At 46.7% G+C, this 25,077-nt stretch overlaps 1 long non-coding RNA gene across 1 annotated transcript; it reads left to right on the top strand.

The window, feature by feature from the left end:
* Window positions 1–2,512: 2,512 nt before the first annotated feature.
* LOC139059600 (uncharacterized) lies at window positions 2,513–24,445 on the top strand. The gene is made up of 3 exons (XR_011514229.1): window positions 2,513–2,900; window positions 18,479–18,551; window positions 23,997–24,445. It is a non-coding gene; the product is annotated as an uncharacterized lncRNA (long non-coding RNA).
* The last annotated feature ends 632 nt before the right edge of the window (window positions 24,446–25,077 follow it).

The raw sequence follows: 25,077 nt of genomic DNA, 5'->3' as shown, positions 1-25,077 counted from the left end.
CCTTGCAAGTATTTATTATCCTCTTTTGTTTCTTCACTTATTCCAGCTTTCTGCGCCTAGGCTGCCGCGGTGTCTCTGTGACATAGTTGTTTTGCATGCGCACTCCCATCCTTTCATTTATATAGCTATAGGACATCCTGCTGGGTTAGTTGGCACTCTTACTAAGTTAGCAAACCGGGTACTTCGATGTCGTGGCCTATTTGAGACCTTTCTCGTAATGCCCTCTCTCTCTTGCTCTATCTCCAAAGAAGCACTGGAACCTCGGTGAAAATACCGCTTCTAGCTTGCACTTCTATAGAACCAGAGCCTGAGTTGCGCGCTGGCTCCTTCGAAATCAGGCTCACAAAAAAACAAGCAGCAGCATTCCCCTCGTATAGGTATACGCATGAGCCGACCGTGACTTTCGTGGCACGAAAGGTCGCTTTGCAATCCAGAATAAGCGCTCACGGCCGTGTGAGATTACAAAGTGTCTATTTACTTGCGATCGTTGCTGGAGGCACTTTTCCGCCGACGCTCGCGATTTTGTCAGTGAGCGTGAACGGGCCTCTTTTTGCAGAATGCACGAAAGCTCCCTGCACGCCCGGTAGTCTTACACACTCGGCAAACATTTTTTTCTGCAGGCCATGACGTTTCTTCAATGGTAAGGATATGTTGACATGGCGTCCATATAACCCTGTAGCCTGTGCTTTTCGTCACTGGGCAGAGAAGAGATTACCAAGACGGCGGGAATCGGCAAGGCCGATGTGACGATGGAGTAATTGGCTTATCTGGGTGATCAACTGATCGCTATCGTGTATAGAAAGGTCGGGGAACGGCGCAGCGCGAGTAATGGCTGCTACGGAGTTCAACGGAGCGCTGAAGCACGCGGAAGGCGCCGAAGGTCTTCTACTCACTCGACGCGCAGCTACCTGGGAACGTCTCCTTGCTCTATGCGAATTCACAACAGAGAGCAGAATAATACGGTAAATTTGATACCGCATGGCCAGTTCCCCTACCTCCTCTTGATCCCCCACCCTTTTATTTATTTATTGTTTTTTACTCCTGCCATCCTCTCCTCCCATGCAGCTAATGAGCCATCCTGTAAAATAAACGATTTCAGTCATTCATTCCTTCATTCATTCATTCAAGAAGGTACGTCTCCCATTCTCGCTTCCCATGATTTGGCAGTTGATTTTATCAGTTTCGGGGCTTTCATTTGCCTGAAACATAGTGCTCATGCCTTGCCGAGGCAACAGCGAATCCTTACTCGAGGGCTGGTCTCACCTGTCAGGGTGCAATAACGTTTCCCCATAGATGATGGGGCGCTATAAACCTGACGAGATCCGGGACTATGGATCCACCGCGGTCATCATCTCAAGGCCCAGGGCATTACACTCTTCATACTCCGGTTCTCTTGCTGCCTCGAACTCGGGAATAGAGACAACGTGACAGATGGGGAGCATCCTACGCCAACAGCAAATCTTCAGGCAAGTCCCATTAACCTCTGGGAGAGGGACGGAATGCGATCTTGACAACTACTTCTTTTGCTAGAGTTTATTCAACAGACGCAGCACAGTCAAATTCCAGAGGGTGTACAGAACGCTCATATTATAGCAGGCCCACGTTTATCGAACGAAACCGTGTCGTGCCGGTGCGCGTCATACTTCGTGGGCCAGGTGCCGCACTTGTCTAGACGCCGCCTGTCATGCAGAGGGAGTTACCAAACGGCACCCATATTCCTACCATGAATCATTCAACAATGCATCATGGTCAAATTTCAACGTGAGAATTAGCTGATGACAGCGGAAATGAGGCACCACTTGAAGAGAATAAATCTGATCGTGCTCAGTGATACAACGACATTGTCAACAGCGATATCGACAAGGTCACTGCAGAGGAATCCACCTTTATTAAAGTAACGTATAGCAAGAAACGGCCGGCTGGAATACCTGTGGTGTTTAAATCACCCTCAGAGAATGGATTATTTTTGCGGAACATTGACATTATTGCGAAAGAGCTGCTAGCGGTAACGCGGGAAACTTGTGAGTAACAAAATTAACAAAGATGGCAATTTGTCAGTTTGCGCGGCCTCACTTTCAGCCGCTGATAAACTGCTTGCTCGCAAAGGCGTGGCCTGTTTGATACCACTGCGTGTGTTCCGCAGTGGTAAGCCAAGAACTTCGGCAAGATTAAATGCGTTCTCTCCAGTATACAGAGAATTGGAATTCCTGGAGTATCTGGAAGAATTCGGAGTTATCTCTGTAAAGCGTCAATTATCTTATGCGAAGAACAGTGAGAGTGTCATTGAGCCCTTCCCCTCTCAAAGTGTATAGTTACACTTTCGTCCAGATTGTCCTATTCCTACGAGAATTCTACTTGACTTTACGAGCCAGCCCTTGGAGAAGTACTTTAGTCCACCAGTTCAATGTATGACATGTCATAAACATGGCCATGTAGATAACTATTGTCAAGGTGCTCGCAGTCGCAAGATTGGTACTGGGCCGCGCACTTGTGAATAATGCACTGCAAGTAATGTTCCTCACTGTGTGAACTGTCACGGCAATCAACCTGCACATTTTTCTGGATGTTATCACAAGAAAGATGCGCTTCTTCGAAGAAGCACGAAATTGTGAACGGCAAAGTTACTGCCAAACAGCGTAATATCGTAAACCCAGATGTTAAGTCGCCAGAGGGCACTGCGGAGAAGAGGAAGTGACGTTCTTATTTGCAGGCAGCCAACGGAAGTGCGCCTAAAGACCACGCCCAGACGTCGTCTTTTGAAGCTGCGTTTAGAGACTTGGGGTACGTCACACCGCGCTGGCAACGTCTCAGCGTGACGTCCTCGCCACACGTGCAGTGACCCTGGTTGGCAAAACACCGCCTCCGCCAGCTCCCGGCGGGCTGCAGTCTTGCAGTTCTTGGTGCGTGTGCATGCCACGTGGACGCGCTTTTTTTTTCTTATTTTTGTACAACTCTGCTCTTGCCAGTCAGATTATCAGTATTGTTTGCTGGCGAACATCGGTGTGTGGGACGCGGCGTACGTAAAACTGTTAACGCTAGCTTTTTTACTTGCAGCAGTTAACAACTTGGCGGTTTATGGCGCACCGCGACATCGGCTTTTCTTCGGAAATACATCCCGATTGTTCTATAGCGATAAAGTGTGCGGCAAAAAATAGCGACAGGATGGGCTCATCTTTGCGCAGGGAAACGTAGCACATAGCTGTGTAAATGTGTGCGTGGTGCAATGCGCGATTGGCAATGCGTCATGTTTCCGAAAATGTGGACATGCTGACGTGTCATAAGGGTAGTCTTAGTGACCAGGTGTCGGCAGAACTTCAGGACCTGTCATTTCTGTACAGGCGGAAATGAATGAGATGCGATGATGAGTGAGTGCGTTTATCTCAGTGCCGTCTGCGCTGTATGGAGAAAAAAAAATGGATTTAGCATAATCTACTGGCCTAAAGACATGACTGTAAATGTGATTTTCACATTTCTATTTTTACAATTCCCGGAACAGCGTACGCTTCGCCACAAGGAACGCGCATGCGCTATAAGCATGTTTTTACCATTGCCGAATGTGCGCGTGTACGCGTCGCCGCGGGCATTCTACAAAAGGTGACCCAATAACCTTATCGTGCTTCATTGCAGATCTCTTCAGTTTTAACTAAAACACTGAATTATCTTGCGTTATTTCTTGTTCTTATACTTCTTTTTATGATACAATAGTTATGCTGTGTTGACGCACATAAACACGCAATACTGGGTCTGTTAAATTTAAAACCAGCAAAGGGAGGCCGCAGGTGCAGCGAAGTTAACACGCAACGAATTCCGTATGAGTTATGTACGCTTCGTGCATTCGCATTCTGATGACTAAGAGGTAAAATTAATTAAAATATGGTGTTTAACATTCCTATTCAGCAGAGTGGCTTATGACGAACGCTGTAAGCGAGAGCTCCGGGATAATTTTGAACACCTGGTGCTTTTCTCCGAGCACCTAATGCAGGGTAACAACTGTTTTTGCCTACCACCCGTATAGAAATTACCACCTACCACCTACCACCTACCACCTACCACCTAGACCGAATTAACCTTGCATATCTTTTAAAATTACAGCGTAAATGAATGCAAATTAAGCACATTTACGTCAATGCAATGCATTTTTTTTTTCAGATGAGCACGCATTTAAGCGAACTGTCGTTTCGGCACGCGGAAAATGTTAATCTTCTGTCGCACAGATATATCTGCTTTCGAAGTGTCCTGCAATTTTTGTGGCTGTTTGATCTACGGAAGAGGCACTCTCACAAAATCACCACATGCTGACTTGAAGGCGCTATGCAGTTGGCAACAACGCTACGTTGTTGCACCAGTAAAATGAGGATGGTTACTTTCTGAGCACAGTTCATAGATACTGCCACCTAAGAAAATAGCAATATGCAAAATTTTCGATCGTAGCCGCTTAGATATAGGCGGCGCTCCTATGCAGAGAACCAGTCGGCTGAACATCTTTTCCCGACAAGCGCCCACTTCGGAGGCGCGGCGGACGGGAGGGGCACTCCCAGTGACGTTACGCTGTTTGCAAACTGGGAGCGGTCTATTCCTGTGTCTGCTAACACCGCGACTGGTGCGAAGAGAGAAGGAGAGGTAAACGGCATTTGAAAGGCAGGGAGGTTAACTGGATAAGATTCTGGTCTGCTACCCTGCACGGGGAGAAGGGTACGGGGATCTTGAAAGACGGAAAGAACAGCAGAGAGAAAAAGCAACGAAACGAAAAAAAAGGTAGGCAAGGTCGTGAACGTCCATAAGGATTACAGTGTCTCCAATAGGCCACTCCAACGTAGAAATTTCAAGAGTGACTTCACTGTCTTGTGGTGTGACGAATTGGTCGGCGTTCCAGGCCCGAAATCGACTGGTCGTCGAGAGGCACCGGCATGGTCGCGAGTTACTGCCTGTGCGCACTGTGTTGGAGACAATGACAAAGAACGTGTTCGATACTTTCCTCGTCGCCGCAGTGGTCACACGCGCTATCCTTCCATCCGATGTGGAAAGCAAATGACTTCGTAAATGTGATGCCAAGTCACAATCGGTAAAGTACAATTATCTCGGGTCGGGATAGTCCAGCTGGAGGCTGAAGTTGCAGACATGGGTCCAGTCGATGTCGACGTGTGTGCTGGAAACTAGGTATGTTCCACAACGATTGTGATACATCACATGCAAGCATTCGAAGTTGCGCTGCTGCATCTGTTCTTGACAGCGGGATTGGTTCTTGCACGCCGTGCTCATGAGCAGATCAAGCAGCTTCATCGGCTTGTTCATTACCCATTGTGCCACAGTGGCTAGGGAGCCACTGAAATGTGACGTCGTGTCCTAACTCAACGAGGCGATGAAGGAGCTCTCGGATTGGTAGCACTATTTGTTCGTAGGATCCACTGCGTAAGGCGGTAAGCAAGCAATGTAGAGCTGCTTTTGAGTCGCTGAAAAGGCTCCACTGTCGAGGTGGTTCCCTTGAATTATGCGTAATGCGCTAGAAGAGCAGCAAGCTCCGCGGCTGTCGAGGTAGTCTGATGCGACTTCTTGAACTTGAAGGTGGCGATTTTCGCAAGGAAAGTTACTAATCCTGTAGATCCGTCCATGGCGGTTGAACCATCAGTGTATATATGGGTATGATCGTTCTGTTGTTCGTATAGCAAGAGCAATGATAGTTGCTTGAAAGCTGGTGATGAGAGTTGTGCCTTCGTTTGAATCCCTGGTACTGCCCGTCGAACTTGAGGCTCAGCCAAGCACCAAGGGGCAAACAAAACTATCACTGCAGCTGTGTAATTTGATGGCAGTGCGAATATTTCTACTACACCCCCACCCTCACGGAAACAAGCACAAAGGCTAATCACCTGTAGCCACTCAACCAGATAAATTTTGTGTCCATGGACGTAGAGACCAGATATACCAGCTCGTGCTCCCCGTGATGCTTGCTGCGATAAGAGCCCTCATCCACGCACAACCTCAGCCATCGGAGCTTTCTGGGGTCGAAGCTTTCCTGGTGCTTGAAATATTATTATCTTCATCACAAGCAATTCTGCAAGCACCCCAGGGGTTCAAGATGCCTGATTCCTACAACAACACGTTTATTCTTCTATGTAGTGGTATATAGGCTTACGCTCTAAGTGAGCAGGCTTTCGTCAGTTTCTTCAGCAACACTCCATTCCTATAGCAGTCGTATCTGAGGCATGGGTTCTAGCTGATTTCCCGATTTCTAACTACGTCATGTATGATTCGTGCTATCTGTCTAGACCCAGTCACGCTATGTTGTGTGCGAGGAAAGACATTGTGTCTGCGTGCCTCACATCTTCGCAATCCACGGTTCCGGAATATGTGTTGTGCAGTGTACACTGCGGATCACTGTCTGAGTCTCTGATCACTGTCTACTGCTAGTGCTGTGAGTGTGTGCACTGAACCTACGACGGCAATAATATCGGCGGTGCTAGATCGTGTATTGCAAGACGTGGTCCGCCTCTTTTGTAGTTTGTGGACACTTCAATGTTCATGGCCCACTTTGACGAAGTTATCACTCTGATCTGTAGGGTATGCTCGTAGAATCCTTTATCGACAGGCAAAACGTTGTTTGCTAAAGATGATGCCGCAACTTATTTGCGTGGGTTTAACGACGATAGTTACCTAGATCTGACGTTATCCTTTGCTGGGATATGTGGGGATGACGATGAAGTGTCTGTTGTGTGGAACACTTCTTTTTTTTTCTCTGCGAGTTTCAAGCTACTTAGTGGGAGACGGCGCTCCCTCAACAACGGCGATGGACATGGAGTCACCTGGAGGGGTGTCGGGTCTTTCCACGTCAACAGCGGCCGCTCCGAGAAGGCGATCTAGATACCCGAATGACACCGACAGCGAGTACATCGTGATCTACTGAGCGACCAGTGATGACACCTCGGATGACAGTGACTTGGTGCCTGCAGCAAAGCACGAAGCAAAGAGAAGACTCGTCAGGACATCTCCTTCCATAAGTAAGACAACTGAGATCCCTACGCGAAAGTCGTCGGACCACAACATTTTATTTGTGCCTGTGGCTGCTAGAGACAATCTAAACTGGCTCAACTGGCTTATTGTGTACTCTCACCTTGATGTTACTTAATTTATGCATTCTTTACTTATTTCTGTGAACGATTTAATACATCTTTATCTAACTGCCCCCCTCCCCTGCGATAATGCCTTCGAGGCGACGCAGGTATTGTGTAAATACATAAAAAATAAATAAATAAATAAATAAAACCGCCAAGCTACACCTGTGTTGCTAGAGGCCCTTGTTCCAGGTCAGATCGAAGATGTAAGAACCAACGCCAGTAAGAACATTCTCGCTATAGAGGTCACAAATCGCAGCGCGCTAGACGTTTTGAGGAACGTCAAGGTGCTGGGTAGCATCAACGTACGCTGCTATAAACAAGACTATCATGACTCTACTGCGTTGTGTATGACGTAGACAATTCCATAAGCGATGCTGACCTGCATATACTCATCAAACGGGTTGTAAACGGAATTGTCATATTGCAATTAAGCCCATCGCCTACGGAATTCCCACTGCGTGAAGCTCACTTTTAAAGGAGACAGCCTACTGTCACACGTCAAGGTCGGTCCCTTCCGAAAAGTAGTACGGCTTTCTGTGCCAAAGGCGCTTCAGTGCCGGAATTGTCAAAGAATCGGGTGCGTTAGAGCGGTTTGCACAAGTGTTGCCATGTGCTCACGATGCTCTGGGTCGCACAGCTCCGACGCCTGTCGTGCAGAAAACCCCAAAAGAGCACCAATTATCAAGGCTCCGACGCTGCATCTTCAAAGAATTGTCCAGATGTTAAAAGTGAGACTAAAGTGTTGAGGCAAATGGGCAGAGATGGTTCGTCGCACAGGGAGGCTGCCAGTAAGGTGAGACGTCCGCGTTCACATCGCCGGAGATCTAGGAAATCCACTGCTATTGCTTAGGATGCACCGCGTCCGCTGAGAGTCCACACACTTCCACAGACAACTTACAATACAAGCACTTAAACAGAAATCATAATCTTAAGCAGAAAGTCTCCAGTATGCGTCATGGGAGGAGTGGCCGCCGTTGCCACGGCTAGAGCAACCTGGGGAGCAGCAAGATGTAGCACGCCCGCCGAATCATGCTTCACCTTCTGACAGCAGCTAAGACGATGACAAACAAGTTGTCACCATGATACGGTCCCTTACGAACACGCTACTAGTACTATACTGACTGCCATACACCCTCCGGTGGCTCGAGATGGGCTTCAAATACTGGATGCCCCGAAACCGGTACTGCATACTCTTGAGAAGCACCACGGCTGCTCCTCTGCACTCGTTCCTTAAGGAAGTCAAGGAGGCTTCTATCTTCCAGGTGAATGTCAGAGGCCTTAAATCCCGCATTTCGGACTTTCCTCCCTTTGTTTTTGGGAATGAATTTCCAATTATCCTCAGTTGTGAGCCAAACATTGCGAGTGCCATCCGCCCATCAGTATATGAAGCTTTCATGTCAGCCTCCTCTAGCGACCGCAGCAAAGTAATCGTTTACGTCAGGTGCGATTTCACTTTTGTTTTACACCCAATGGAACCTGATGACAACAATCAGTACGTATGTCTGACTATAAGATGCAAGAACGTCGCACTCACGCTCGTAGGTTTCCACATTTCACCTTCGAGCCGAAGTAACAGCGCAAGACTAAGTGCAATTTTGACGACACCTGGACCTTGGATTATTACCGGCGATTCCAAGGCGCATAATCCGCTATGGGGAATCTTAAAATTGGATTGTCCTGGAAGACGTGCTCTATCCTTCGCGTCGCACCATGAACTCTGCTGCCTAAATTACTACAGTCCCACTTATCTGCGGGGATTGACATGCAGCAGCTGCCTGGACTTAGTGTTTGTTTCAAGATGCCTGAGTGCCAATGTGAAGTGGTTTCTGGACTACGCAACGCATGATGGTGAACACGTCCCAACATATGTCAAAATCGAAGGCATAGGCAAGTCATACGCTACCACAGTTCTTCAACACATCGACTGTCCTAAATACACGTTCCTCATGAAGAAGAATTCTCAAAAGAATCAGCAACGTCTGCTTGGCTACATCGAGGAGCTAATTAACGACGCTACTAAAAAGCCACAAGAGTTTTTGGGCCCATTCCTAAATTTTCTGAATTCGAAGCAGAATTGGAGAGTCTCCGAGCAAATTCGCCGTCGCGCACAACGAAGGTACAGGTGCACGAAGTCGATGTACGACTTAGGGCAGGCGAGACGCATACAGAAGAAGATTCAGCATCGTATCAACTCACTGCAATCTCCAAGATGGAAGGCTTTGTGTGATTCCCTTGATCCACATGGACCTCTGTCCCATATATGGAGAACGGCGCGCGGTCTTGGACCATCACCCTAACAACGCCACCCCTTCAAATGCCTCGCTCTCTGCCAAGCTCTCCCAGAAATCGATGTAGCAGAGGACTTCTGTTTGAAGGTTGCTGGTCAACCGTCCTGGTCCCCCGCACATGATTCCCATGACGCTCCAAACTTGCGATTATGGACAATCATATGGACAATCTGTTTTCCATCGAGGAACTGCAAGCGGGGTTGGCAAAGTGCAGATGTTCCTCATCGTCCGGGCCTGACGGGGTGACATACGTACCTCTTGGCAAGCTCGGTCAAACAAACCGGCATACTCTTCTAGACGTGTAGAACAACTTATGGTCTGAAGTAATGGTTCCTGCTGAATGAAAATCAAGCCGCCTTGTGCCTCTGCTCAAACCAGGCAAATCACACCTTGGTGGCGTCTTATGTCCCATTGCTCTGGTCTAGGAAAGGTGATGGAGATGATGGTGCTGGCACGTCTAGAGTGGTATCTAGAACATTACGAGATAAAACCTGACGCTATGGATAATTTCTGATGCAGACGCTCTTCTATAGACAACTTCATAGATCTTGTAGCGTCTGTTCAGCACGAAAAAAGCCTAAGCAGACTGTCAGCGGCAATGTTTCTGGACGTTAAAGGCGTTTATGACAGTATAACCCATCGAGCCATCCTGGACTCCTTGGGAGATGCCAGCCTAGGTGGCCTTGTTTTTCGATGGATATTCAGCTACTTGAAGGACAAGTCATTCATTGCGCAAACATAGGATGTTGTGTCATCACAACACAACAACTACCTTGGCGCAACACAAGGCGGGCTCTTGCGCCCCACTCAATTTAACCTCGTGCTCATCCTTCCGGAATTCGTCCATGTGTCGATCTATGCAGGCGATATATGCATTCGGTCATCAGATATGACGCGTCCCCAGATGTGCGCCAGACTCCAAACAGCGACCACACTCTCTTCAGGATATATTCAAGCACGAGGTCTGGAGGCGTCCTCTGAGAAGAGCTCTATGGTCGCTTTCACGCTCGAAACAATTAGACCATACGTTGTCAAAATTAATTTATAGCCTATTACCTACGAGACGACGCACCACTTTCTAGGAGTGATAACAGATCGAGACCCCTCCTGAAGTCCTCATGTCTTCTACGTGAAGCGGAAACTAGTCATGAAAACCCATGTAATCAGATTTCTTGCTGGGAAGTCATGGGGTGTGCCTGTGAGTGCAATACGCCACCTCTATAACGCACTGTTCCTCGCTCTCCTACACTATAGCTTACTTGTACTGGGTGGGGCCGGCAAGGCCAACCTTCGCGCCCTCCAGTCTGTGTAAGCTCAAGCTCTGCCAATGTGCCTTGGCTTCCTCAGTTGCGCAGCCACGGCAGCAAGAATAGCCATCGCGCATGGCCACCCCGTCAATGCGTATATTCAAGTCGACGCTTCAAAGATGCACATTATGAACTTCACCCGACTTCCATAGCATCATCTCGGCTCCCTTCCTGCCACTCTACGTCGTTCAGCGTTTAGCAGGATTATTGGCGCCAACCATGAAAATTTACTGCCAAACTTCACGCCTGCAGCACGATCACCTCCACAGCTATGGTGCCTGCATCCACTCCAAGCCTTTTTTGTCATTCCCGGCATCAAAAAAAAACGGTGATGTCATCTTTCTCCCTCAAACAAACCGTGCTTTCATTCCTATATGAGAATCACAGTGACGTATCCACGTTTGCATGGACGGTTCTATGTCCTCCGAAAGTTCAGCTTGAGCAGTGGTAATTCCCGCAAAATCTGTCACCATCCACTTCAAGACGTCTCACGTACGTCATCGACGGCTGCGGAACTCCCAGTTATCCATGCTGCTCTGGAGTTCATTGCTCACGAATTAACGCAGTCATGGTGAATATATTGGGAGTCGAATGCAACTCTCCAGTGTCAGCGGTCCCCTTTCAGCTACGGACCTAACGTAAATTTAGTCGCAGATATCCGACTACTCCACCATCCCGCAATCGACAAGGGGCGCAGATGGTCGCACTCTCTGCAACTAAATCCGAAATGTTTATGCAGAAACTCTCGTCGGAAGTTGGAATCCGCACCTTTGAAGCGGTTCGCTCGGTCCATGCGGTACGTCTGCCGCCGTATTGCGCTGCCAGTCTGGCTTCGCTGCTCGTTCGGAGGTGCCCGGGCTCGCACTTGCCGTTTTCGTTCAGCATCGCGGGAACGTTCTTCGTCGGTGGTCGTTTCGCGCCGATGTCGTTTACGTTCTCGTTGCTGTTCCCTCCTGCGCTCCTTATAGGCATGTTGTTCTTCAGGTGTACGATCTATACGTGTGCGCCCCATCGATAACGCAGCTGTTGAATGGCTCACACCCCCCTTGACCAATGGCTCATACACATCGCCGACTACCATGCCCGAGAAATGTCAATCCGGGCCGAGCACGAGCCGGAAGAGCTACCGCACCCGGTTACCAGCTTTCGGGACATTACCCGGATGTACCGAGAGGAAAGGTGCAGACTGCCAGAACCGCACCCCAAACTCACCGGGCAACAACAGACGATCTTGCGTCGAGCGCAGGCGGGATCGCTTGCGCATCCCGTACTCATGAACCGCATGTACCCTGCGGAATACGATATGTTCTGTCCTTTTTGCAGAAGAGAAAGGGGCACCCTGCCGCACTTCTTGGCAGAGTGCACAGAACTCAAGACCCGCCCTCTTCCCCTTCCCACCAACACCCCCAATCCGCCAGCTGCTCCAGCTGCTCATTCTTATCGTGCCAATAAAGATGTGAAAAGAAAGGTCCGTATAAATACAGAGGGAATCACTACTTCAACTTAGTGGATCCTCAGTAAACATATGATGATCGTTCACTTACTAAAAAATCAACTATACAGAGCAAAACTTTCCTGCAGATTTAAAAGGTAAATGAAAACATATCCAGAGCAATAAATGCTACCAACTGTTTTCATTGAATTTCTGCGGCTAGATGACAAAAAAAACGATCGTCTTTTGGGTACTTCAGCAAGTTTCTATGAAACAAATATAGTACTAGTCAGTGCACCATGGGAAGAGACAGTGTTAAGTAAGCTGTAAACGCATCTCCTTGTTACGAGAACCATATTACGCAATGCCCTACTTTTCAAGGGGCAGCCATTGGGACTTTGGGAGTAAGCACCAAAGCGCGAAGGGCAAGTAGCAACTGGTTGCTCATTAACGAGCATATAATTATGGGAACTGCCAAGGAGACGGAGCAATTGCGTGAAAACAAGAGAATAAAGTAGGACCTAATCTCTGCGTTTCTATATGGCTCGTCATTTCATCCTTGCATCGAAGTTGATCGGCGACACCGATATGATAGTTCGTCGCGGCGTCCCGCTCATTACGTTACGTAACGCCAGATCAGGTTCAGAATAGAAGACGAAACCACACCACAGGGCGCTACATGAAACGACTGCGGAACGAGGCACAACGTCGGGACATTACCAAATGGCCACACCACGTAATGAATGCAGCGCCCGACCTGTCGGTATCTATAACCCTAATTCCGTCGGCCGCAATTTTACCGATCCTCTATTTCTCATTAAAGATTGCATCAAGTTCACAAGATGATTGTCAAACTAGGCCATTACAGCTTCATGTACACAGACGTAACATGCATATGCGTATTCCTTATCAAAGAAAAAGGCATACATTGCTGTAGTAATTGGTAACGACAGAAGTTCAGCTCTATGCATTTATTTATTTATTTTCATTTATTTATACAAGTACATGACCGGGGTAGTTGGAGAAGTATGGGGGAGACCTTTGCCCTGCAGTGGGCGTAACGAGGATGATGACGATGATGATGATGATGATGATGATTTATACAATACTGCAGTCCCAAATGCGGGCCCAAGCAGGAGGGGCAGAATACATAAATATTTGCATATGCACGTATATATATACATACACACGAGAAAAAGAAATACAAAAGCAATGCGACATATGTAATGATCAGAAAAAGAAATGAAGGCGACAACTAAATAAGAATTATAGAAAGTACACTGAAGGAATACAACTTGACAAATATTAGAGCAGTACAACACGCACATGTGAGCGCTTGCAACCATTATCGCGAGAGGCCAAAAAAACAAGTACCAGAAGTTGAACGAGCGACCATTGCTAAATGCTGAAAATAATAGAATAAGAATGATGTGGAATGTATCAAGGAAAATTCACGTAGAAAAGGAAAGAAAAAGAAAAACAATCCCAAGGCTTGCCGACATAGCAATACCGTTAACATTAAAGACAGATGCGTTCAATAGAATCGGTGTTTATCTATTGCGATAATGGCAAGCTGTTCCAATCTGTTACACTGCACGGGAAGAAGGAAAACTTAGAGGTTAGTTTGGGTGTTATGAGGTGTTAAAGAGTCAGCGTGACGACGCCGTGTTCGACACGCTGTAAGTGGTCTAACATAAGCCTATGGGTGGAGGGACAAACAGTTGTTCTTAAGCAAGAATAGAAATTTCAGTCGTATTTTCCTACGTAACTATAGCGTTTGAATATTATGTTGATACATTAGGCTAGTAGGAGAGTCACTCAGTCTATATTTAGAAAAAATAAATCTGGCAGCTTTACGTTGGACCATCTCTAACGCATTAATGTTAATTTTATTATAAGGATCCCACACAATACATGCATATTCTAGTTTCGGTAGGATGAGTGAAGTGTAAGCCCGTAATCTAGTACCAGAAGGAGCGTGCTTTAGTTTGTGCCTGAGGAGACAAAGCTTCCTGAAAGACGAGTCGCATACGTTAGAAGTGTGGCGATTCCACCTGAGGTCACTGGTTATTGTGATTCCAAGATATTTATATTGGCTGACTTTGGTCAGAGGTTTAGAGTCAGGGTTATAGACAAACATTTTTTTTTATGGACATGTAAACAGTTTTTTCTCTGTTCAATTCCATGCCCCATCGACTGCACCAGGAAAGAATGGATAGATTTAACCAGCGATTCCTTTGAAACGAGGTGCTTCCCCAAGTTCGTTGTTTCTTACCGTTCGAGACAATAAAGGTTCGTTCTGGCCAGGAAATAATCATACAAAAGAATTAATGTTACTTTCATTGTGGCGTGTTCCGTACATTAACGCCACCACAATCACGGCCATCCTTTAGCGCAGACTGCTTCAGCTCTTCCCCGCATACTTGAAAACAGAGTACTTACCTACTGGACAGATCTAATGCACCCTGACTCACCTCTGGACCGATACCGCGACAAGACAAGAAAATAAATTCAATGGTTGCTGCATTGGCGCCACGCGCTTTGCAGGAATAGTCGTTATTTACAAGTTCTCTACTCTAAGTCCGCGTTCTCAGACACCCCAGTGTAGCTTCTATAGCAGTAGTGCGCTACACTGCAGCATGAACAACGACAGTGCGTTCAAGTAATTCTGTCGTGCTCTGTCATCAGCGCTATTGCAAAAAAAAGTTTTCAGTCGCTTTAGCGTACGCTAAAGAGGATGAAGGCGAAATCCTGCGCGCTCACGAAACATTATTTGAATTACTTTGACATTCTTGTTCGAACGCTTTGTTACTTCCTATTGTTTTCTCCCACGGAAGATCGTGGTTTCGGGTACATTAATTACCACTACCTTAATTCACAGTGGATCAATTCATTTCGCTGTATTTAACAAAAAGGTCCTGGGTTCGAGCACCTTGATTACCTCTATCTCAATTAACAGTCTTCTAATTAACACCACAGGTCGTGCGTTCGACACCCGCTGAAGGTCGTGGGTCATAGAGCCCAAATTAACTATATCCTAATTAAGGCAGAGCTAATTAAAACACTCGAACCCATGACCTATGTTGGAGGTATGGTGGCATGGTGGCGCCAACACGTGGCGGCACCGTGCGGCATGGTGGCTCCACAAATTTTGGTGCCATAACGCCGGGAATCAGATTTGTCGACCCACGAGCCGTCTGAGGCCTTAACAATCAACGCCCAGCAGCTGATACTTTCTCGTTTAGTGGCGCGAACAGCTGCGAAAAGCGTTAATGCGATAAACGGAATCATGGCTACGCTACAGTAGCCTCGACCCCAGCCCGCGACGGTATACATATACTGTGAAGCATGTATGCACGCCTTCCACAGAGAGAGTACACTATATATGCAGCTCTCGTCATCAACTTCATGTCAAAACTCACCTCCCTCTCCATACCCTGCCTCTGTTGTTCCCCCAAACCATTTCCCTATAGCGTGTAGTATAGTAAGGCCGAGGTACGTCATTCAGGCTGGCCTCTCCAATTATGCATGTCTAAAACACACGGCCGAGTTCACGTGTAGTGTAGCGTGTTAAATCCTATAAAAGTAACAGCGATGCGTACAATTCATTTTCATTTCATTTTCATTTTACTGCTACTCTTGCCATATAAATTATCAAAGCACTGACTGAACCCATAGCCAGAGGCTAGTGTGGAGTTCAGAAACAACAATGCACGATGACAATGACACAGCACTTGTGTAAAATGAAAAGCCCAAAATCACGGCGAAAGACCAAAGTACAGCATACAATGAGGAGAAAATACAATAAGGGGCATTTTAAAGCAAAATGAATAAAGACCTGTAATTAACAACACGGAATAACAAACACAAACCGAAAACGACTGTCACATAGATAAAGTATGCAGTATGTTCTTAATGTTTCATTTGTTTCGTGGGGCTGTTTTATTTCTGGGGGTAAAGGAATTTCTGGTGGTAAATCTTTCCCTGTAGATGTTATTATTCGGTGGCAGATTAAAGTTACTATGTGTGAGGCTTCTCGTGAGTCAAGGAGGAGAGCGATACAGGTAGGCATTGAAAGGTTGGTTATATTTTACTATGCTGTTTACACACACCGCTATCTTTAAAGACCGCAAAAGGTCAAAAGGAAGGATATTTAATAACTGGAAAATTGGTTTACTTGCTTCAGTATACTTGCTTTGTGTTATAATTCGGATAGCCCGTTTTCGCAATCCCCGGATAGGATCAAGGTAAGAGTTGCATGTCAAACCTCATGATTCTACACAGTATTTCAAATGACTGTTGATAAGGGCAAACTAAAGGGTACGCAGTGAATGTGTGTTAAAACAATCGCAGGCCTGTAATGAGGCATAACAGCCAGAAGCCAACTTCGAACAGACGGCGCTAATCTGATTTTTCCAGTGAAGACGTAACCTTCAGGGGACTTAAATGTTCACCGCAAAAATCGGAACTGCTTCTATACCAGCCGAGAGGCAGAGCCAGTAAGGAGGAACCGCAAATCTCCCTCACAGCTGGGGGGATCCCCATTCCAAAAATGGACAAAATCAAAGTTCTGGGACTTTTGATTCAGGCCAACAGCTTTAATGGCGAAACAATAAGGAAACTAGACGGCTGCGTACTGCAGACCATGAGGCTGATCCGCAGGATTGCCAACAGGCGGTCCGGGATGAGAGAAGCGAATATAGTTAGGCTAGTCCAGGCCTTTGTTATAGGTAGAATAGTTTATGTTGCTCCCTTCCTCAGTTTTAGGTCATTCGAGAAGAAGATTGAGGGCATCATACGTAAAAGTATAAAACAGGCGCTGGGGCTTCCCATCCGCACTGCAAACGAAAAGCTTTTAGCTCTAGGGCTCCACAACACTCTTGAGGAGATTATCGAAGCAGTGAGGATCTCGCAGTATGAGATACTTGCGGGAAGCCCTACGGGCAGGAAAATCCTAGCTAGACTAGGCATAAACTATGAGGGGCAGGAAGGCATCAAAGTCGACCTGCCGCGAAGCGTGTGGAACCGACTAATAGTCCCACCACTAGCTCAAAACATGCACCCAATCCATCACAAGGAACGCAGAGAGACACGGGATGAGGCTCTTGAGAAGCGGTTCAAAAACTCGAAGGATGTGCTCTACGTTGATGCTGCAGACTATGGCAACAGCCGCATGGCCCTAGCCGTAGCGAGCGCTGAAACTAGATTGATAGCCAGTGGCACAACTCCAAGGGATTGCTCTCAGATTGGAGAAGAATCTGCCATAGCACTTGCAATTGCAAGTACTTCAGCCAAAATTATAATCAGCGACTCTAAGGTTGCGATGATGAACTTTGCCAGAGGCAGAATTTCTCCCGAGGCGAACAGAATCCTGCAGACCTGCAGAGATAGCAGGAAAATTGAAATAATCTGGGCACCTGCGCACGCCTCCCTCGCTGGGAACGAGGGGGCCCACGAATTAGCTCGAGGACTTACATTCCGAGCTGGTGGGCTAGCCGAAGGCTTCATGGGGCGGGACCGCTTAGTGCGTTACAGAGAGATCACACAACACTACAGACTAGGGCGGGTTGAATGTCCTCCGGCTGATACATCCTTAAACAAGAGCCAGACCTCCACTTGGCATCGCCTGCAAACCAACTCGTTTCCAAGCCCGGTGTCGTGCAGCCTCTACTACCCGGGTCAGTACTCCAGCCAGTGTAAGCTATGTAAAGCCAGGGCTAATCTCAATCACATTCTGTGGCAATGCCCACAGGCTCCCTCTGAGGGAAGAATAAAGTCTTTAGAACAATGGGAGACCTCATCACTCAGCTTCGATCCGGAGATTCAACTGAAGACCGTCCAACTGGCCGAAACCGCCGCTAGGGTCCAAGGACTCCTGGCCGTCGTCTAGGTGGGAAGGCTTAAAGCCTTCCGTACATCTGTTGGACAAATAAAGTTTTACAATCCAATCCAGTGAAGATGTTCATCTAGAATGACACCAAGATACTTAAATGAGTGTGTTCGTTCGAGTGAATGGTCGTTAATAAAAATTTTAATTTGGAAGCTGTCAATGACTTTTGCTCGTGAGCTAAATACTATATATTTGGTTTTGGATGATGATTGAATTTATTTGCATCATTTTTTTCATTTTCATCATCAGCATTTATCCACGTAGGGATAACTAAGTGCCCGTTGAGTTCTCCTTTTTTGCGTGATGATAGGCAGTCTGCAAGGAGAGCCTGATAGATTTGAAGAAGTACCACGTGACTAGGCGCTTGTGCGCAGCGACGATCGTGCCTGCAATCACGATACCGACGAATATTCGATGCTGCACGCAGACCCAAGCATTTCTTTCCGTTTCAGATTTCACGACTACCGCATGAGTGGCTGCCTACAAATGCTCCGAAAATGAATTTCACACGAACTACTGTGCAAGGTTGACTATGTAATGTGCACTTTTTTTTTTCAATGTAAATAACACGTAATGAATGTGTCGCCCTGAGCCATATACTTAAAATCGAAGTATTCACGGCAATTCGGAACCGTTGTACTAATTTAGCGCTCCAAGACACTGACTTTAACTCTTTCTGGCTAATATTAAAAAGGGAAGACCTTTGTCACGAGCAACAATAACAACAATTGGCCTGATCTAATTGCGGGTAATATGAACTGCTGAGGCTGCGCAATGACGCGTTTCTGGTTTTTGCTAATGCTCGGTGGCAATTCGTTTTACTCTACCTTTATAATTTCGGCCTAAATCGGGCAATTAAAGCAATGACAAAAGAGACAAGTACTCGCAAGCCGCTTCCCTGTCGTGTCTTTGGTGATCGACGTTGGTGCGCTGTCTGAAACCGCATCATGCATTATAAGCTTGCTAGAAATGCTAGATATAGAGCCTGCGAGAGTGGCCCAACATTTTGGCCCGCAGTTTCGTGCGAACTTATGAAAAAGGGTGCCACGAGAAATTGGATACTACGGAAATAGCAGTTGTTGTTCATGAACGCGGGAGGAATGTTTTCGCTACATTTCTACTCGGAGAACGCAGCACAATAGAATTTGAGCGTATCTGCACTTGAGTGTTGTGCAAAACAAGCAAAGCGTTATTTGCGGTATTTTGAAGCATATGTGTAATAATATTATACTGGTGTCACACGGTTATTTTAAGTCGCACCCGCCGTGGTTGCTCAGGGGCTATGGTGTTGGGCTGCTGAGCACGAGGTCACGGGATCGAATCCCGGCCATGGCGGCCGCATTTCGATGGGGGCGAAATGCGAAAACACCCGTGTGCTTAGATTTAGGTGCACGTTAAAGAACCCCAGGTGGTCAAAATTTCCGGAGTCCTCCACTACGGCGTGCCTCATAATCAGAAAGTGGTTTTGGCACGTAAAACCCCAAATATTATTATTACTATATTAAGTCGCGATCGGAGCAGATCCGGATTGAGATCGATCAGGATTGAATGCTGCTATGGGAGAATTTTCTATCGCGATCTCACTCGATCTGTATCTAGGGTACCGCGATCCATGCATCGCGATCGAACTACTCGATTGCGATCGTAGGTTTAAACACACGGTGACAGTCTGAACCTTCTTTCAGTGCGCTAGAAAACGGTAAAAACTATAAGTGAACGAAGGCTTACTCATAATTAGAAACGAAATAATCTGTTATTTAAAAAGAAAGTTAGTTTAATAATACAATTTTTATAGCATGTTAGACAAACGTGATAATTTCTTTTGACCCACTAACGACACCTGGTGTGATTGAGCTCACATGCGCTCTATAAGAATTACTTGTTGTGCTATAGTTGGTCTTGCATTGATGACGAGGAAAATTAAAGAAATGCAAAAGTCAGCTCACATGGGAGGAAACGACAAAGAGAAATGCTTTGCGTTTCTTGCCATGTGAGTTGTATTTTGCTTTGCGCTAATTTTTCTCGTCAGCACTCCAACTCGATCCGTATTGTTGGACCATGTAGTTGGACCATGTAACAACGATCACTGCCGTGATCATGAAATTCGATCTGGATCGGCCCGATCACTATCAAAAGTGGCTGTGTGACTCAAGCATTAGAACAGTTACGAACACACCCGACGCGACAGCCTCGAAAGCACACCCGCATGATGGTCATCGCGCAGCTCGAGCAGAGGTTAAACACGAGAGAAGCGCCATGTCCTTGCACTACTCCTGCGGTCGGCTAACGGGTGAATGTTTTCAAAACACTCACGCTAAAAGCAAAAGCAGCGTACGAAAAGAGAAGGCATCTATCAGTTCTCTAGGCAGACCGATTCTACGACGGGAAGCATGAGTGACGTTTTAATTACAACACCGCTGCTCACACTGGTCCTGCTTAATGCATAAACTTCTCCACACACATGGAAATCTGAAATGTACGTCAAGCAAAGCAGAAATGGAGCCTGTACTGGGTAATGCGTCCGCTTGGCATATTAGGGAAGAAATGGCTTCGGAGTCAAAATTTCTTTTTGAGTGACAGTGTTCAAGAGGCGAGAGATACCGCCCGCGCAGGTGGCGTTGTTATCGAAAATGCACGTGTCATGTCAAATGAGACACACTGACATACATATACGTTGTTTTCCGTACACGAACAACATAGCCGTCCATTTGATGCACAGGCTCTTGCAGCGTTCATAGAGTAAATATTGCGACAAGTGTGCGCGTGACGGAGTTGCGCAAGGGAGTGAATGATGGACTTGTTATTAGTTGAGACATTAGTGGCCACCTGTGGGACGTGGCTTTTACTATTCTCAATTTTTTACGCTATTCCAGTCATGGGATGATCTCAAAAGGGGCGAAAACAAAGCAGAGATTGCTCTGCGAACTTGATTTGCTGGGCATCTGTATGACAGCCTAGGGCCTTTTGTTTGATGACCGCTCGGTGCTTTTGCTCAGTGGCTACGTCGTCGTGCTGCAGAGCTCGAGGTCACGGATTCAATCGCCAGCTGCAGGTGGCGCCGCACTTAGATCGAGGGAGTACCACGCTCGTGTAGCATCGTTTGGATGCGCGTTGGTCGAAATTTATCCGGAGCCCTGCACTGTGGCGTTCCTCATAAGCATTGTGCAGTTTCGGGGTGTTCAATTCCAGAATTCACTTTCGTTTACGCGAGCCTCTGAAGTGCATTACTGCATTTTCTGAATGGCAGTTCATCAATCGCAGCCGCATCAACTGGTGAAAGTGCAAGTACAAACTGGTCTGTCACAGGAGTTGCTCACGCGAGTGCCAAACAGTTGGACTATACCACAAAATTAGCTTTGTGGTAAGGCGAATGATTTTGACACTGACCGCTCATTTATGCATTATATTGCTGGTTAAGTATATATTGATTGGTCGAGCAGAGTGATCCACGTCACTACTACGCACTTTACGGGAACTTAAGGCTTTGGAAGCGAGAAATTGAAACTTAATTACGTCCGGAATTCATGCGTGCGATGAACAACACTGTGACTATACCGGATAAATTAGAGTGCCTTCTACGGCGCTGACGGTTGTGGCTTTAATGAAAATAGGCCTTGCAGGGATTTACTTTCATCAGGAAGAGACATAATCTTGTCAATAAATTCAAAATAATACGAAACTGTGAGCGCACGGGTGCTCATATCCCTAAGGTGCTTTAACTCGGAGTACGTACGGGCCCGGGACTTACTTAATGGACAGCGCTCATCCTTGTCTCATCTGAGTCCACGTCTAACCTTCGCCCTGTTCACTCACGATCAGCCACGCTGCTCACTTATTGGCTCTATTCATGTGCTTCGGTTACACCAAGGACTTTCAAAGTTTGTATTCACTTGTAGCGTTGCCCTGTTGTAGGCGTGGGGAAACAAAGTGCTATATGTCTAACTGTGAAAAAATCTCTCTCTCTCACTGCATAGGCGGCCGCAGTGTCTTTGAGCGTAACACTGACAGGCTGCAGCAGCTCGACATAAGACACGGTGCTGACTAGACACTGGAGTTTATTCCAGGTTCAACGCAAAATGTACAAAGAATACGCGTCTGTGTCTAAATCCCCTCATATACCCCCAAAGAATGTTATAAAAGCACAAACATCACGTTAAACTTTCAAAAATTCACATGTGGCACCACTGGGTCTTGATGCCACAACCATATGAAGCCAACAGATAATGACACCAATGTAAGTGTGCAGTAAATTATTTGTTGCTTTAATTGAAATTCAGAGATAATGAAGTTAATTAGAGACATTAAAGAGGACAAAAAACAAGTGCCTACCGGCGGGAAACGAACTCACGACCACCGGAGGTTGTATGATCGACAACAAGAAAAAGGCGAAAAAAAAACGGACAAATTTTCTTTTTGCGCTCGTGTCTTTTCTTTTTTTCACGATGAATGTTTTCGCTTTTGCACTGGCAAAATGATGTTTTAGGAATATATTTTCTAAAATTGTGTTAAGCAGAAATAACCTAATCATGCATCTAAATGGACCTTAAATTTTGCCATTGAACAGTGATGGAAATTTATTTGCGAGAAGATAGTGTTCACTTTGTATGGAAAAGCCCAATAAAGTCTGGTGCAAATTTGAGTGTAACCACTCGTCAGGGAAACTAGCTTTTTTTTTTCTCAGAAGCAACACATTTAGTTGCGTAGCTCACGATGTACAAAGTGATGAGCGGAATGCAAACTCTGTGTTCAACTACACTCGCGCTTAGCCGGTGCGTAAGATGGTGCTTCGATTCCAAAGTTGCGCAGTGCCTGCATACTCAGCGGGATGGCTTGCGTCTCAGTCACGAGATTGCGCCCCTGGCCAGGATGGCCGTGGTTGTATGGAACAGCTGGATGGACAGAAATAGCTTGTTGGTTGACGTTCTTCCAAAGAACGTTTTATGGCGCAACGAAAAGATGAGACACAAGAATGAACAACAAGACGCTAACTCGAACTGAAATTTTTTTGTTGTACAGGCTTCACATGTGTACACAAAAAGGGTAATGGCGCATCGGAACAAAACAAAAAAGAAATTATGGGGTTTTACGTGCCAAAACAACTTTCTGATTGAGGCACGCCGTAGCAGAGGACTCCGGAAATTTTGACCACCTGCGGTCCTTTAACGTGCACCTAAATCTAAGTACACGGGTGTTTTCGCATTTCGCCTCCATCGAAATGCGGCCGCCGTGGCCGGGATTCGATCCCGCGACCTCGTGCTCAGCAGCCCATAGCCACACCACACCATAGCCACTGAGCAACCACGGCGGGTAGTAGCGAAATAGGGGTAGCAATAAATGATAACGGCAGGTTAAACTCGAATAAACCACAAAGTGAACCCACCACGCACGTGGGTTATCGATGAAGAACAGCAAACTCATTATCGTGCAACCAGACAGCAGGTTGGCTGACGCAAGCATCTGCTTTTTTCCTAATATGATAGGCCTCTGTTAATTCTGGTGCAAGCTGCTTAGTGTTTCTGAAATCAACTTCTTTTTCATAGAACACGGGATACCACCCGTACTATCTCCGATGGGCAGTCCGATGCAACGTCCCAGATTATTTTAATGAGGCTGGCACTCTTTTAGGCGCACGTCAGTACAGCGGTCAGATTGGGCCCCACACACGCTGCCAAGGCTTAACAGAATGAAGCAAACAATGCCTGACGCACATTTCACAAACTTGTTACTCTGTTTAATAGTACATTCAAGCGGCTTTCTAGGAATACGTCAGAAAATACGCTAAAGTTGGTTGAAAATATATATTGATAAATAGTTATAGTAATTATTTTAGTTATAAATAGTTATAAACTGTAGTAAATATTGAAAGTGTACATTGAACATATGACAGTGCTCGTAATGCCTAAATGTATGAAATTAACACTGCTAGGCGAGCACGCACTGAGAGCGCTAACAAACGAATGAAAAATGCAGCTATTCCTGCTGCAGCGTATCGGACGACAAAAGCGCCAGAATGCTGTCCGCAGCGCCGCCATCGGTGACGCCAATGGCTTTGAATGCGGCCTGGCGGCGCGACACGTCTTTCCAGGCGCACGCCCGATCACGGTCGAGCCGGGCGGTCGGCACACAAATGGGGCCTCGCTGCGACGAGGCCTGGCGAGCCCTCGGACGCGCTGCTGTCTCCCGGTTTCCTTGTTCCGGTGCTTCTGGGAAAACACTGCGCCCACGCCGTCCGAACGCAGCTCGGAAATCCTCGAATGTGACCGATAACGTCTCTGCGAACGCCAATCACAACCTGTGGGCGCGGAAGATCTCGGAATTCCGTTGGCACTTTTTTTCTTTTATGTTACTACGCCATAGATCTTGTGAGCATCGTGATACTGACGCGTTTCCGAGTGAGCGTGGTTTAAGGGGGATTCCACGAAGAGGCATATTTGCTTTTCAAAGCAGGGGCGCTATGCAGGATGCGCCGAGTTTGGCGAAACTCGGGATCTTCACGAGCTCTGGCGACACCCCAAAATGAAAGCACGAATGGTACCGAGACACAGTTTATCTTTCGACAAGCCTCCAGTTTCATTGGTTTATCTAGATTCACTCTGGCTGGCTATCATTTCTTGGGCGTTGCCTTCTGGGCGGTCGACAAACTGGGGCTCACGTGATCATACCGTCGGCGCATGGTCGTGCCTTCTTTCACTTGTTTGTCGTTCCACCGAGTGCATTACATGCAGAAGCAAGTTGTAAAACAAATGCATTTAGTACAATATTATTAGTTACTTTAACGTGGTTTAGAAGCATTTTGAAGCTTACGAGATGTGCACTGAATGCGTCTTAGACTAATTTGTAATTTAGTACGCTTCGCATTATACCACGAGGGAGCGCTGTAGTGGCGTCATCACATCCATTCACCGGGCAAGCATGGCGGCTAAGCATCAGGGAGGCCCAGTGTAAACAAACCCGTACAACGAGCTTGCAGTGCACGACGTAGTGATCAGGCTCGACGAAGGCCACTATTTCTTGGATAGTTCTGTTCCTCCGTGGGCAATCTTCCCGTGCA

This window comes from Dermacentor albipictus, chromosome 4, assembly GCF_038994185.2.
Source record: "Dermacentor albipictus isolate Rhodes 1998 colony chromosome 4, USDA_Dalb.pri_finalv2, whole genome shotgun sequence".
Classification (NCBI taxonomy): Eukaryota; Metazoa; Arthropoda; class Arachnida; order Ixodida; family Ixodidae; genus Dermacentor; species Dermacentor albipictus.
This window is presented reverse-complemented; position numbering and strand designations above follow the sequence as displayed.